Source organism: Prorops nasuta, unplaced genomic scaffold (assembly GCF_024137725.1).
Source record: "Prorops nasuta isolate Cenicafe-Biocafe unplaced genomic scaffold, Cenicafe_Pnas_1.2 PNAS00001, whole genome shotgun sequence".
NCBI lineage: Eukaryota > Metazoa > Arthropoda > Insecta > Hymenoptera > Bethylidae > Prorops > Prorops nasuta.
The window spans coordinates 5,544,911-5,560,862 of record NW_027116798.1 but is presented as its reverse complement, the minus strand read 5'-3'; positions in this window follow the sequence as shown (position 1 = coordinate 5,560,862).

Here is a 15,952-nt window from a genome sequence, read left to right as displayed (position 1 = left end):
CAGTATTGGGGAATAATTGTTTTTCGTCGTATTTAGGTGTTTATCACTTTTATGATCGGGTTTTTTTTTTTTTTATTTGGTCGCTAACCGACCAAACCTAAATTTACTTAACCTACTAATAAATATAAAGGTAAACACGACATGACCCAAACGATCTTATTTCCATTAAATCGATCCATCTAATATCAGGAATTATAAACATGAAATAACAAAGACAGTCTCACATCCATTCATTCTTCCCATTTATTCGCTTAGCAACAGGAATTACTATCACGCTATTTCATGACCCCATGTACGTATCCGATCACTTCGGGCCCCACGTTGGGCGCCAAATTTTATAACGACGCTTTCGATGTCAGCCATTACCGTCGCGACACCCCGCCGTATAAAAAGGAAAAGCATACCCGAAGACAGACGCCATTGATTCGACCCGGTTAAGGGAAGGAAACTAATAAATGCACTATTATAAAAAATAGTGGTTGGGCGCCAGATTCGATGTGGGAACCGTAGCATCTGGGGTCGGGCAGCATGCCTCTTCTTGTTCTCCCGGACTAGTCAGCTAAATAACAAGGGTAGAGGGGCAGGGTCAGGAATTAATACTCCATATGTACAGGGATCAATGAATCATTGCGAGCCAATGAGTCTATTACTATCTTTATTCTGCCTCTTCCTGTCACTAAGCGTTCTTTACAGATTCGCAACACATAGTACTTCATCTCAGTCATTCACACAGTCATACCATACATCGCGAGTCGGCGAAGCGAGGATGCCAATTTGGGTTATTTCACCCAATTCTCTCCGTGAGATGAGTGACTCCCGATGACGGGGAACGAACCGACCTGAAAATAAGTTCGCCAAGTCCCGTAGGAGGCGATGTCACCGGATTCGGGTATTTCGACCTTGCAGGGAGGCCCTAGGCACTCACCCTCCTACCGCGCAATTCGGAGGGGCCCTTTCAGGAGGCAGTACTCGACGAGGGGTTCGCGACAGGACAGTGGGCGCCCCGGCCACTCCAGACAGTGGCAGTGCCGCAACGCCCCACTTCCCTCCCCCAAGTCGATCGGATACTATACATCCTGAATTGAGAATCGGGATATCCAATCCGGGCACGAATCTACCGGCCAACCGACGGCCACTACACCCTGGCAACGAAACAAGGTCAATTCCCTCCCAACAGGAGGATTCCTCCTAACCTAGAAATTTCCGGCCGAGGGACACCTGGGGAGCGGCGCCCTAGACGACCCCGGGACTGAGCGACGAGGGGACTCCTCCACCCTCTCTCCCTCCGCACCCTCCTCTGCCTGGAATAACACCCGGGAGGAACTTTGGGAGAGAAATTCCCTCACCAGAGACCACGCTCCCGGGGAAGACACAGGCAGGAATTGGGGACCTCACTTCTCCAGGACCCGTCCAGGACGTCTCCCCCCTCCTGGGTCGGTCCTCTCGGCTACACTCACCCCACGGAGGATATCCCGGAAAGAAAAGATGAACCCTGACCTGTGGAATGCGACTGCTGGACAACCTCACCGCAGAATCCTTTCCTCTCGGTGTGCCTTAACCTGCCGCAAGCCCATCGTGGCCTCAGTTCCTCCTGGAGGTCCTCACTCTCCACTCCGCTCTCTGTACTCGAACTCCTATTTCGAATTCGACTCCCTCGGCATTCCTTATTACGGAGGCTTCTCCGAGCTCCTCCGTCTGCCGTGGCTGATTCCAGAGAGAGCGACTTTTTCGCTCCAAAACTCTATCCTCAACTCGCTTTCTTTCCCCACTCCGCTCCTACTTCTCTCGGGATTCTCTTCTTCTATTGTGGAGACACGGCATTGGTAATCCAGACGTCTCCTGGCCCAATTATTGGTTAATGTTTACAGGTATCTAACCAGTGGCGACAGGTGATTCGCCAGCGTTGATTCTGTTTGCTGACCTATGTTTTTAGGATCGGCGTTATCACGCGTCTCGTTCTCCTCTCCTTCTCCTCTCAAAGCTTTCGGATTGGAGTGGGTAGCTCTTTTCTTCCTCTCTCCCTACTCTCAGGCGGCCTCTCCTTATCCACACTGTACAACGTATTCCTACTAACAACAACTTAATCACGAAAATTCGTCGCTTCTCCGACCCGCCTCCGAATCTTCGCGACAAACAAACTCCCCGCACCTTTCACACTATCAAACATTCGATTTATACCTATCATAAAGTGAAATAATTTCTATGTTACGTTAGGGTTCAAAATAGGGGATTTTCCAGGTGGAAGGCAGGCGTGAGTTGGTCGGTGGATATGAGTTGCTAAGCTCATATCAGGCCCATTATCGCTTTGTGACGGGGCTACGGAAAATCCACGTCACACCGTCTATATTCATTGGTGCACGTGGATGGTGAATTTTTCTCAACGTGTTTTCTGGTGTTCGTCAACAGGGCACGTGGGTTTCTCTCTCCGAAACCTAGAGGGTCAACAGTTTTAGAAAATAATTTGTAGTCTGCTGTACTTGTGCTCCTATCGGAGGGGCTTTCCTTCTATATTCATTGGTGCACGTGGCTGGTGAATTTTTCTCAACGTTTTTTCTGGTGTTCGTCAACAGGGCACGTGGGTTTCTCTCTCCGAAACCTAGAAGGTCAACAGTTTTAGAAAATAATTTGTAGTCTGCTGTACTTGTGCTCCTATCGGAGGGGCTTTCCTTCTATATTCATTGGTGCACGTGGCTGGTGAAATTTTCTCAACGTTTTTTCTGGTGTTCGTCAACAGGGCATGTGGGTTTCTCTCTCCGAAACCTAGAAGGTCAACAGTTTTAGAAAATAATTTGTAGTCTGCTGTACTTGTGCTCCTATCGGAGGGCCTTTCCTTCTATATTCATTGGTGCACGTGGCTGGTGAATTTTTCTCAACGTTTTTTCTGGTGTTCGTCAACAGGGCACGTGGGTTTCCCTCTCCGAAACCTAGAAGGTCAACAGTTTTAGAAAATAATTTGTAGTCTGCTGTACTTGTGCTCCTATCGGAGGGGCTTTCCTTCTATATTCATTGGTGCACGTGGCTGGTGAATTTTTCTCAACGTTTTTTCTGGTGTTCGTCAACAGGGCACGTGGGTTTCTCTCTCCGAAACCTAGAGGGTCAACAGTTTTAGAAAATAATTTGTAGTCTGCTGTACTTGTGCTCTTATCGGAGGGGCTTTCCTTCTATATTCATTGGTGCACGTGGCTGGTGAATTTTTCTCAACGTTTTTTCTGGTGTTCGTCAACAGGGCACGTAGGTTTCTCTATCAGAATCATTGAAGGTCAACAGTTTTAGCAAATAATTGGTAGTCTGCTGTACTTGTGCTGCTATCGGGGGGGTTTTTCCTTCTATATTCATTGGTGCACGTGGCTGGTGAATTTTTCTCAACGTTTTTTCTGGTGTTCGTTTAACAGGGCACGTGAATTTCTCTCTCCGAAACCTAGAGGGTCAAAAGTTTTAGCAAATAATTGTTAGTCCGCTGTACTTGTGCTGCTATCGGAGGGGCTTTCCTTCTATATTCATTGGTGCACGTGGCTGGTGAATTTTTCTCAACGTTTTTTCTGGTGTTCCTCAACAGGGCACGTGGGTTTCTCTCTCCGAAACCTAGAGGGTCAACAGTTTTAGCAAATAATTGTTAGTCTGCTGTACTTGTGCTGCTAACGGAGGGGCTTTCCTTCTATATTATTGGTGCACGTGGCTGGTGAATTTTTCTCAACGTTTTTTCTGGAGTTCGTCAACAGGGCACGTGGGTTTCTCTCTCCGAATCATTGAAGGTCAACAGTTTTAGCAAATAATTGGTAGTCTGCTGTACTTGTGCTCCTATCGGAGGGGCTTTCCTTCTATATTCATTGGTGCACGTGGCTGGTGAATTTTTCTCAACGTTTTTTCTGGTGTTCCTCAACAGGGCACGTGGGTTTCCCTCTCCGAAACCTAGAAGGTCAACAGTTTTAGAAAATAATTTGTAGACTGCTGTACTTGTGCTCCTATCGGAGGGGCTTTCCTTCTATATTCATTGGTGCACGTGGCTGGTGAATTTTTCTCAACGTTCTTTCTGGTGTTCGTCAACAGGGCACGTGGGTTTCTCTATCCGAATCATTGAAGGTCAACAGTTTTAGCAAATAATTGGTAGTCTGCTGTACTTGTGCTGCTATCGGGGGGGCTTTCCTTCTATATTCATTGGTGCACGTGGCTGGTGAATTTTTCTCAACGTTTTTTCTGGTGTTCGTTTAACAGGGCACGTGAATTTCTCTCTCCGAAACCTAGAGGGTCAAAAGTTTTAGCAAATAATTGTTAGTCCGTTGTACTTGTGCTGCTATAGGAGAGGCTTTCCTTCTATATTCATTGGTTCACGTGGCTGGTGAATTTTTCTCAACGTTTTTTCTGGTGTTCGTCAACAGGGCACGTGGGTTTCCCTCTCCGAAACCTAGAAGGTCAACAGTTTTAGAAAATAATTTGTAGTCTGCTGTACTTGTGCTCTTATCGGAGGGGCTTTCCTTCTATATTATTGGTGCACGTGGCTGGTGAATTTTTCTCAACGTTTTTTCTGGAGTTCGTCAACAGGGCACGTGGGTTTCTCTCTCCGAATCATTGAAGGTCAACAGTTTTAGAAAATAATTTGTAGTCTGCTGTACTTGTGCTGCTATCGGGGGGGCTTTCCTTCTATATTCATTGGTGCACGTGGCTGGTGAATTTTTCTCAACGTTTTTTCTGGTGTTCGTTTAACAGGGCACGTGAATTTCTCTCTCCGAAACCTAGAGGGTCAAAAGTTTTAGCAAATAATTGTTAGTCCGTTGTACTTGTGCTGCTATCGGAGGGGCTTTCCTTCTATATTCATTGGTGCACGTGGCTGGTGAATTTTTCTCAACGTTTTTTCTGGTGTTCCTCAACAGGGCACGTGGGTTTCTCTCTCCGAAACCTAGAGGGTCAACAGTTTTAGCAAATAATTGTTAGTCTGCTGTACTTGTGCTGCTAACGGAGGGGCTTTCCTTCTATATTATTGGTGCACGTGGCTGGTGAATTTTTCTCAACGTTTTTTCTGGAGTTCGTCAACAGGGCACGTGGGTTTCTCTCTCCGAATCATTGAAGGTCAACAGTTTTAGAAAATAATTTGTAGTCTGCTGTACTTGTGCTCCTATCGGAGGGGCTTTCCTTCTATATTCATTGGTGCACGTGGCTGGTGAATTTTTATCAACGTTTTTTCTGGTGTTCGTCAACAGGGCATGTGGGTTTCTCTCTCCGAAACCTAGAAGGTCAACAGTTTTAGAAAATAATTTGTAGTCTGCTGTACTTGTGCTCCTATCGGAGGGGCTTTCCTTCTATATTCATTGGTGCACGTGGCTGGTGAATTTTTCTCAACGTTTTTTCTGGTGTTCGTTTAACAGGGCACGTGGGTTTCTCTCTCCGAAACCTAGAGGGTCAACAGTTTTAGAAAATAATTTGTAGTCTGCTGTACTTGTGCTCCTATCGGAGGGGCTTTCCTTCTATATTCATTGGTGCACGTGGCTGGTGAATTTTTCTCAACGTTTTTTCTGGTGTTCGTCAACAGGGCACGTGGGTTTCTCTCTCCGAAACCTAGAAGGTCAACAGTTTTAGAAAATAATTTGTAGTCTGCTGTACTTGTGCTCCTATCGGAGGGGCTTTCCTTCTATATTCATTGGTGCACGTGGCTGGTGAATTTTTCTCAACGTTTTTTCTGGTGTTCGTCAACAGGGCATGTGGGTTTCTCTCTCCGAAACCTAGAAGGTCAACAGTTTTAGAAAATAATTTGTAGTCTGCTGTACTTGTGCTCCTATCGGAGGGCCTTTCCTTCTATATTCATTGGTGCACGTGGCTGGTGAATTTTTCTCAACGTTTTTTCTGGTGTTCGTCAACAGGGCACGTGGGTTTCCCTCTCCGAAACCTAGAAGGTCAACAGTTTTAGAAAATAATTTGTAGTCTGCTGTACTTGTGCTCCGATCGGAGGGGCTTTCCTTCTATATTCATTGGTGCACGTGGCTGGTGAATTTTTCTCAACGTTTTTTCTGGTGTTCGTCAACAGGGCACGTGGGTTTCTCTCTCCGAAACCTAGAGGGTCAACAGTTTTAGAAAATAATTTGTAGTCTGCTGTACTTGTGCTCTTATCGGAGGGGCTTTCCTTCTATATTCATTGGTGCACGTGGCTGGTGAATTTTTCTCAACGTTTTTTCTGGTGTTCGTCAACAGGGCACGTAGGTTTCTCTATCCGAATCATTGAAGGTCAACAGTTTTAGCAAATAATTGGTAGTCTGCTGTACTTGTGCTGCTATCGGGGGGGCTTTCCTTCTATATTCATTGGTGCACGTGGCTGGTGAATTTTTCTCAACGTTTTTTCTGGTGTTCGTTTAACAGGGCACGTGAATTTCTCTCTCCGAAACCTAGAGGGTCAAAAGTTTTAGCAAATAATTGTTAGTCCGCTGTACTTGTGCTGCTATCGGAGGGGCTTTCCTTCTATATTCATTGGTGCACGTGGCTGGTGAATTTTTCTCAACGTTTTTTCTGGTGTTCCTCAACAGGGCACGTGGGTTTCTCTCTCCGAAACCTAGAGGGTCAACAGTTTTAGCAAATAATTGTTAGTCTGCTGTACTTGTGCTGCTAACGGAGGGGCTTTCCTTCTATATCCATTGGTGCACGTGGCTGGTGAATTTTTCTCAACGTTTTTTCTGGTGTTCGTCAACAGGGCACGTAGGTTTCTCTATCCGAATCATTGAAGGTCAACAGTTTTAGCAAATAAGTGGTAGTCTGCTGTACTTGTGCTGCTATCGGGGGGGGCTTTCCTTCTATATTCATTGGTGCACGTGGCTGGTGAATTTTTCTCAACGTTTTTTCTGGTGTTCGTTTAACAGGGCACGTGGGTTTCTCTCTCCGAAACCTAGAGGGTCAACAGTTTTAGAAAATAATTTGTAGTCTGCTGTACTTGTGCTCCTATCGGAGGGGCTTTCCTTCTATATTCATTGGTGCACGTGGCTGGTGAATTTTTCTCAACGTTTTTTCTGGTGTTCGTCTACAGGGCACGTGGGTTTCCCTCTCCGAAACCTAGAAGGTCAACAGTTTTAGAAAATAATTTGTAGTCTGCTGTACTTGTGCTCCTATCGGAGGGGCTTTCCTTCTATATCCATTGGTGCACGTGGCTGGTGAATTTTTCTCAACGTTTTTTCTGGTGTTCGTCAACAGGGCACGTGGGTTTCCCTCTCCGAAACCTAGAAGGTCAACAGTTTTAGAAAATAATTTGTAGTCTGCTGTACTTGTGCTCCTATCGGAGGGGCTTTCCTTCTATATCCATTGGTGCACGTGGCTGGTGAATTTTTCTCAACGTTTTTTCTGGTGTTCGTCAACAGGGCACGTAGGTTTCTCTATCCGAATCATTGAAGGTCAACAGTTTTAGCAAATAAGTGGTAGTCTGCTGTACTTGTGCTGCTATCGGGGGGGCTTTCCTTCTATATTCATTGGTGCACGTGGCTGGTGAATTTTTCTCAACGTTTTTTCTGGTGTTCGTTTAACAGGGCACGTGGGTTTCTCTCTCCGAAACCTAGAGGGTCAAAAGTTTTAGCAAATAATTGTTAGTCCGCTGTACTTGTGCTGCTAACGGAGGGGCTTTCCTTCTATATTATTGGTGCACGTGGCTGGTAAATTTTTCTCAACGTTTTTTCTGGTGTTCGTCAACAGGGCACGTGGGTTTCTCTCTCCGAAACCTAGAAGGTCAACAGTTTTAGAAAATAATTTGTAGTCTGCTGTACTTGTGCTCCTATCGGAGGGGCTTTCCGTCTATATTCATTGGTGCACGTGGATGGTGAATTTTTCTCAACGTTTTTTCTGGTGTTCGTCAACAGGGCACGTGGGTTTCTCTCTCCGAAACCTAGAGGGTCAACAGTTTTAGAAAATAATTTGTAGTCTGCTGTACTTGTGCTCCTATCGGAGGGGCTTTCCTTCTATATTCATTGGTGCACGTGGCTGGTGAATTTTTCTCAACGTTTTTTCTGGTGTTCGTCAACAGGGCACGTGGGTTTCTCTCTCCGAAACCTAGAAGGTCAACAGTTTTAGAAAATAATTTGTAGTCTGCTGTACTTGTGCTCCTATCGGAGGGGCTTTCCTTCTATATTCATTGGTGCACGTGGCTGGTGAATTTTTCTCAACGTTTTTTCTGGTGTTCGTCAACAGGGCATGTGGGTTTCTCTCTCCGAAACCTAGAAGGTCAACAGTTTTAGAAAATAATTTGTAGTCTGCTGTACTTGTGCTCCTATCGGAGGGCCTTTCCTTCTATATTCATTGGTGCACGTGGCTGGTGAATTTTTCTCAACGTTTTTTCTTGTGTTCGTCAACAGGGCACGTGGGTTTCCCTCTCCGAAACCTAGAAGGTCAACAGTTTTAGAAAATAATTTGTAGTCTGCTGTACTTGTGCTCCTATCGGAGGGGCTTTCCTTCTATATTCATTGGTGCACGTGGCTGGTGAATTTTTCTCAACGTTTTTTCTGGTGTTCGTCAACAGGGCACGTGGGTTTCTCTCTCCGAAACCTAGAGGGTCAACAGTTTTAGAAAATAATTTGTAGTCTGCTGTACTTGTGCTCTTATCGGAGGGGCTTTCCTTCTATATTCATTGGTGCACGTGGCTGGTGAATTTTTCTCAACGTTTTTTCTGGTGTTCGTCAACAGGGCACGTAGGTTTCTCTATCCGAATCATTGAAGGTCAACAGTTTTAGCAAATAATTGGTAGTCTGCTGTACTTGTGCTGCTATCGGGGGGGCTTTCCTTCTATATTCATTGGTGCACGTGGCTGGTGAATTTTTCTCAACGTTTTTTCTGGTGTTCGTTTAACAGGGCACGTGAATTTCTCTCTCCGAAACCTAGAGGGTCAAAAGTTTTAGCAAATAATTGTTAGTCCGCTGTACTTGTGCTGCTATCGGAGGGGCTTTCCTTCTATATTCATTGGTGCACGTGGCTGGTGAATTTTTCTCAACGTTTTTTCTGGTGTTCCTCAACAGGGCACGTGGGTTTCTCTCTCCGAAACCTAGAGGGTCAACAGTTTTAGCAAATAATTGTTAGTCTGCTGTACTTGTGCTGCTAACGGAGGGGCTTTCCTTCTATATCCATTGGTGCACGTGGCTGGTGAATTTTTCTCAACGTTTTTTCTGGTGTTCGTCAACAGGGCACGTAGGTTTCTCTATCCGAATCATTGAAGGTCAACAGTTTTAGCAAATAAGTGGTAGTCTGCTGTACTTGTGCTGCTATCGGGGGGGGCTTTCCTTCTATATTCATTGGTGCACGTGGCTGGTGAATTTTTCTCAACGTTTTTTCTGGTGTTCGTTTAACAGGGCACGTGGGTTTCTCTCTCCGAAACCTAGAGGGTCAACAGTTTTAGAAAATAATTTGTAGTCTGCTGTACTTGTGCTCCTATCGGAGGGGCTTTCCTTCTATATTCATTGGTGCACGTGGCTGGTGAATTTTTCTCAACGTTTTTTCTGGTGTTCGTCTACAGGGCACGTGGGTTTCCCTCTCCGAAACCTAGAAGGTCAACAGTTTTAGAAAATAATTTGTAGTCTGCTGTACTTGTGCTCCTATCGGAGGGGCTTTCCTTCTATATCCATTGGTGCACGTGGCTGGTGAATTTTTCTCAACGTTTTTTCTGGTGTTCGTCAACAGGGCACGTGGGTTTCCCTCTCCGAAACCTAGAAGGTCAACAGTTTTAGAAAATAATTTGTAGTCTGCTGTACTTGTGCTCCTATCGGAGGGGCTTTCCTTCTATATCCATTGGTGCACGTGGCTGGTGAATTTTTCTCAACGTTTTTTCTGGTGTTCGTCAACAGGGCACGTAGGTTTCTCTATCCGAATCATTGAAGGTCAACAGTTTTAGCAAATAAGTGGTAGTCTGCTGTACTTGTGCTGCTATCGGGGGGGCTTTCCTTCTATATTCATTGGTGCACGTGGCTGGTGAATTTTTCTCAAGGTTTTTCTGGTGTTCGTTTAACAGGGCACGTGGGTTTCTCTCTCCGAAACCTAGAGGGTCAAAAGTTTTAGCAAATAATTGTTAGTCCGCTGTACTTATGCTGCTATCGGAGGGGCTTTCCTTCTATATTCATTGGTGCACGTGGCTGGTGAATTTTTCTCAACGTTTTTTCTGGTGTTCCTCAACAGGGCACGTGGGTTTCTCTCTCCGAAACCTAGAGGGTCAACAGTTTTAGCAAATAATTGTTAGTCTGCTGTACTTGTGCTGCTAACGGAGGGGCTTTCCTTCTTTATTATTGGTGCACGTGGCTGGTAAATTTTTCTCAACGTTTTTTCTGGTGTTCGTCAACAGGGCACGTGGGTTTCTCTCTCCGAATCATTGAAGGTCAACAGTTTTAGCAAATAATTGGTAGTCTGCTGTACTTGTGCTCCTATCGGAGGGGCTTTCCTTCTATATTCATAGGTGCACGTGGCTGGTGAATTTTTCTCAACGTTCTTTCTGGTGTTCGTCAACAGGGCACGTGGGTTTCTCTCTCCGAAACCTAGAAGGTCTACAGTTTTAGAAAATAATTTGTAGCCTGCTGTACTTGTGCTCCTATCGGAGGGGTTTCCTTCTATATTCATTGGTGCACGTGGCTGGTGAATTTTTCTCAACGTTTTTTCTGGTGTTCGTCAACAGGGCACGTAGGTTTCTCTATCCGAATCATTGAAGGTCAACAGTTTTAGCAAATAAGTGGTAGTCTGCTGTACTTGTGCTACTATCGGGGGGGCTTTCCTTCTATATTCATTGGTGCACGTGGCTGGTGAATTTTTCTCAACGTTTTTTCTGGTGTTCGTTTAACAGGGCACGTGGGTTTCTCTCTCCGAAACCTAGAGGGTCAAAAGTTTTAGCAAATAATTGTTAGTCCGCTGTACTTGTGCTGCTATCGGAGGGGCTTTCCTTCTATATTCATTGGTGCACGTGGCTGGTGAATTTTTCTCAACGTTTTTTCTGGTGTTCCTCAACAGGGCACGTGGGTTTCTCTCTCCGAAACCTAGAGGGTCAACAGTTTTAGCAAATAATTTGTAGTCTGCTGTACTTGTGCTCCTATCAGAGGGGCTTTCCTTCTATATCCATTGGTGCACGTGGCTGGTGAATTTTTCTCAACGTTTTTTCTGGTGTTCGTCAACAGGGCACGTAGGTTTCTCTATCCGAATCATTGAAGGTCAACAGTTTTAGCAAATAAGTGGTAGTCTGCTGTACTTGTGCTGCTATCGGGGGGGCTTTCCTTCTATATTCATTGGTGCACGTGGCTGGTGAATTTTTCTCAACGTTTTTTCTGGTGTTCGTTTAACAGGGCACGTGGGTTTCTCTCTCCGAAACCTAGAGGGTCAAAAGTTTTAGCAAATAATTGTTAGTCCGCTGTACTTATGCTGCTATCGGATGGGCTTTCCTTCTATATTCATTGGTGCACGTGGCTGGTGAATTTTTCTCAACGTTTTTTCTGGTGTTCCTCAACAGGGCACGTGGGTTTCTCTCTCCGAAACCTAGAGGGTCAACAGTTTTAGCAAATAATTGTTAGTCTGCTGTACTTGTGCTGCTAACGGAGGGGCTTTCCTTCTATATTATTGGTGCACGTGGCTGGTAAATTTTTTTCAACGTTTTTTCTGGTGTTCGTCAACAGGGCACGTGGGTTTCTCTCTCCGAATCATTGAAGGTCAACAGTTTTAGCAAATAATTGGTAGTCTGCTGTACTTGTGCTCCTATCGGAGGGGCTTTCCTTCTATATTCATAGGTGCACGTGGCTGGTGAATTTTTCTCAACGTTCTTTCTGGTGTTCGTCAACAGGGCACGTGGGTTTCTCTCTCCGAAACCTAGAAGGTCTACAGTTTTAGAAAATAATTTGTAGCCTGCTGTACTTGTGCTCCTATCGGAGGGGTTTCCTTCTATATTCATTGGTGCACGTGGCTGGTGAATTTTTCTCAACGTTTTTTCTGGTGTTCGTCAACAGGGCACGTAGGTTTCTCTATCCGAATCATTTAAGGTCAACAGTTTTAGCAAATAAGTGGTAGTCTGCTGTACTTGTGCTACTATCGGGGGGGCTTTCCTTCTATATTCATTGGTGCACGTGGCTGGTGAATTTTTCTCAACGTTTTTTCTGGTGTTCGTTTAACAGGGCACGTGGGTTTCTCTCTCCGAAACCTAGAGGGTCAAAAGTTTTAGCAAATAATTGTTAGTCCGCTGTACTTGTGCTGCTATCGGAGGGGCTTTCCTTCTATATTCATTGGTGCACGTGGCTGGTGAATTTTTCTCAACGTTTTTTCTGGTGTTCCTCAACAGGGCACGTGGGTTTCTCTCTCCGAAACCTAGAGGGTCAACAGTTTTAGCAAATAATTTGTAGTCTGCTGTACTTGTGCTCCTATCGGAGGGGCTTTCCTTCTATATCCATTGGTGCACGTGGCTGGTGAATTTTTCTCAACGTTTTTTCTGGTGTTCGTCAACAGGGCACGTAGGTTTCTCTATCCGAATCATTGAAGGTCAACAGTTTTAGCAAATAAGTGGTAGTCTGCTGTACTTGTGCTGCTATCGGGGGGGCTTTCCTTCTATATTCATTGGTGCACGTGGCTGGTGAATTTTTCTCAACGTTTTTTCTGGTGTTCGTTTAACAGGGCACGTGGGTTTCTCTCTCCGAAACCTAGAGGGTCAAAAGTTTTAGCAAATAATTGTTAGTCCGCTGTACTTATGCTGCTATCGGATGGGCTTTCCTTCTATATTCATTGGTGCACGTGGCTGGTGAATTTTTCTCAACGTTTTTTCTGGTGTTCCTCAACAGGGCACGTGGGTTTCTCTCTCCGAAACCTAGAGGGTCAACAGTTTTAGCAAATAATTGTTAGTCTGCTGTACTTGTGCTGCTAACGGAGGGGCTTTCCTTCTATATTATTGGTGCACGTGGCTGGTAAATTTTTTTCAACGTTTTTTCTGGTGTTCGTCAACAGGGCACGTGGGTTTCTCTCTCCGAATCATTGAAGGTCAACAGTTTTAGCAAATAATTGGTAGTCTGCTGTACTTGTGCTCCTATCGGAGGGGCTTTCCTTCTATATTCATAGGTGCACGTGGCTGGTGAATTTTTCTCAACGTTCTTTCTGGTGTTCGTCAACAGGGCACGTGGGTTTCTCTCTCCGAAACCTAGAAGGTCTACAGTTTTAGAAAATAATTTGTAGCCTGCTGTACTTGTGCTCCTATCGGAGGGGTTTCCTTCTATATTCATTGGTGCACGTGGCTGGTGAATTTTTCTCTACGTTTTTTCTGGAGTTCGTCAACAGGGCACGTAGGTTTGTCTATCCGAATCATTGAAGGTCAACAGTTTTAGCAAATAAGTGGTAGTCTGCTGTACTTGTGCTACTATCGGGGGGGCTTTCCTTCTATATTCATTGGTGCACGTGGCTGGTGAATTTTTCTCAACGTTTTTTCTGGTGTTCGTTTAACAGGGCACGTGGCTTTCTCTCTCCGAAACCTAGAGGGTCAAAGTTTTAGCAAACAATTGTTAGTCCGCTGTACTTGTGCTGCTATCGGAAGGGGCTTTCCTTCTATATTCATTGGTGGACGTGGCTGGTGAATTTTTCTCAACGTTTTTTCTGGTGTTCGTCAACAGGGCACGTGGGTTTCTCTCTCCGAAACCTAGAGGGTCAACAGTTTTAGCAAATAATTGTTAGTCTGCTGTACTTGTGCTGCTAACGGAGGGGCTTTCCTTCTATATTATTGGTGCACGTGGCTGGTAAATTTTTCTCAACGTTTTTTCTGGTGTTCGTCAACAGGGCACGTGGGTTTCTCTCTCCGAAACCTAGAAGGTCAACAGTTTTAGAAAATAATTTGTAGTCTGCTGTACTTGTGCTCCTATCGGAGGGGCTTTCCGTCTATATTCATTGGTGCACGTGGATGGTGAATTTTTCTCAACGTTTTTTCTGGTGTTCGTCAACAGGGCACGTGGGTTTCTCTCTCCGAAACCTAGAGGGTCAACAGTTTTAGAAAATAATTTGTAGTCCGCTGTACTTGTGCTGCTATCGGAGGGGCTTTCCTTCTATATTCATTGGTGCACGTGGCTGGTGAATTTTTCTCAACGTTTTTCTGGTGTTCCTCAACAGGGCACGTGGGTTTCTCTCTCCGAAACCTAGAGGGTCAACAGTTTTAGCAAATAATTTGTAGTCTGCTGTACTTTTGCTCCTATCGGAGGGGCTTTCCTTCTATATCCATTGGTGCACGTGGCTGGTGAATTTTTCTCTACGTTTTTTCTGGTGTTCGTCAACAGGGCACGTAGGTTTCTCTATCCGAATCATTGAAGGTCAACAGTTTTAGCAAATAAGTGGTAGTCTGCTGTACTTGTGCTGCTATCGGGGGGGCTTTCCTTCTATATTCATTGGTGCACGTGGCTGGTGAATTTTTCTCAACGTTTTTTCTGGTGTTCGTTTAACAGGGCACGTGGGTTTCTCTCTCCGAAACCTAGAGGGTCAAAAGTTTTAGCAAATAATTGTTAGTCCGCTGTACTTATGCTGCTATCGGATGGGCTTTCCTTCTATATTCATTGGTGCACGTGGCTGGTGAATTTTTCTCAACGTTTTTTCTGGTGTTCCTCAACAGGGCACGTGGGTTTCTCTCTCCGAAACCTAGAGGGTCAACAGTTTTAGCAAATAATTGTTAGTCTGCTGTACTTGTGCTGCTAACGGAGGGGCTTTCCTTCTATATTATTGGTGCACGTGGCTGGTAAATTTTTTTCAACGTTTTTTCTGGTGTTCGTCAACAGGGCACGTGGGTTTCTCTCTCCGAATCATTGAAGGTCAACAGTTTTAGCAAATAATTGGTAGTCTGCTGTACTTGTGCTCCTATCGGAGGGGCTTTCCTTCTATATTCATAGGTGCACGTGGCTGGTGAATTTTTCTCAACGTTCTTTCTGGTGTTCGTCAACAGGGCACGTGGGTTTCTCTCTCCGAAACCTAGAAGGTCTACAGTTTTAGAAAATAATTTGTAGCCTGCTGTACTTGTGCTCCTATCGGAGGGGTTTCCTTCTATATTCATTGGTGCACGTGGCTGGTGAATTTTTCTCTACGTTTTTTCTGGTGTTCGTCAACAGGGCACGTAGGTTTGTCTATCCGAATCATTGAAGGTCAACAGTTTTAGCAAATAAGTGGTAGTCTGCTGTACTTGTGCTACTATCGGGGGGGCTTTCCTTCTATATTCATTGGTGCACGTGGCTGGTGAATTTTTCTCAACGTTTTTTCTGGTGTTCGTTTAACAGGGCACGTGGGTTTCTCTCTCCGAAACCTAGAGGGTCAAAAGTTTTAGCAAATAATTGTTAGTCCGCTGTACTTGTGCTGCTATCGGAGGGGCTTTCCTTCTATATTCATTGGTGCACGTGGCTGGTGAATTTTTCTCAACGTTTTTTCTGGTGTTCGTCAACAGGGCACGTGGGTTTCTCTCTCCGAAACCTAGAGGGTCAACAGTTTTAGCAAATAATTGTTAGTCTGCTGTACTTGTGCTGCTAACGGAGGGGCTTTCCTTCTATATTATTGGTGCACGTGGCTGGTAAATTTTTCTCAACGTTTTTTCTGGTGTTCGTCAACAGGGCACGTGGGTTTCTCTCTCCGAAACCTAGAAGGTCAACAGTTTTAGAAAATAATTTGTAGTCTGCTGTACTTGTGCTCCTATCGGAGGGGCTTTCCGTCTATATTCATTAGTGCACGTGGATGGTGAATTTTTCTCAACGTTTTTTCTGGTGTTCGTCAACAGGGCACGTGGGTTTCTCTCTCCGAAACCTAGAAGGTCAACAGTTTTAGAAAATAATTTGTAGTCTGCTGTACTTGTGCTCCTATCGGAGGGGCTTTCCTTCTATATTCATTGGTGCACGTGGCTGGTGAATTTTTCTCAACGTTTTTTCTGGTGTTCGTCAACAGGGCATGTGGGTTTCTCTCTCCGAAACCTAGAAGGTCAACAGTTTTAGCAAATAATTGTTAGTCTGCTGTACTTGTGCTGCTAACGGAGGGGCTT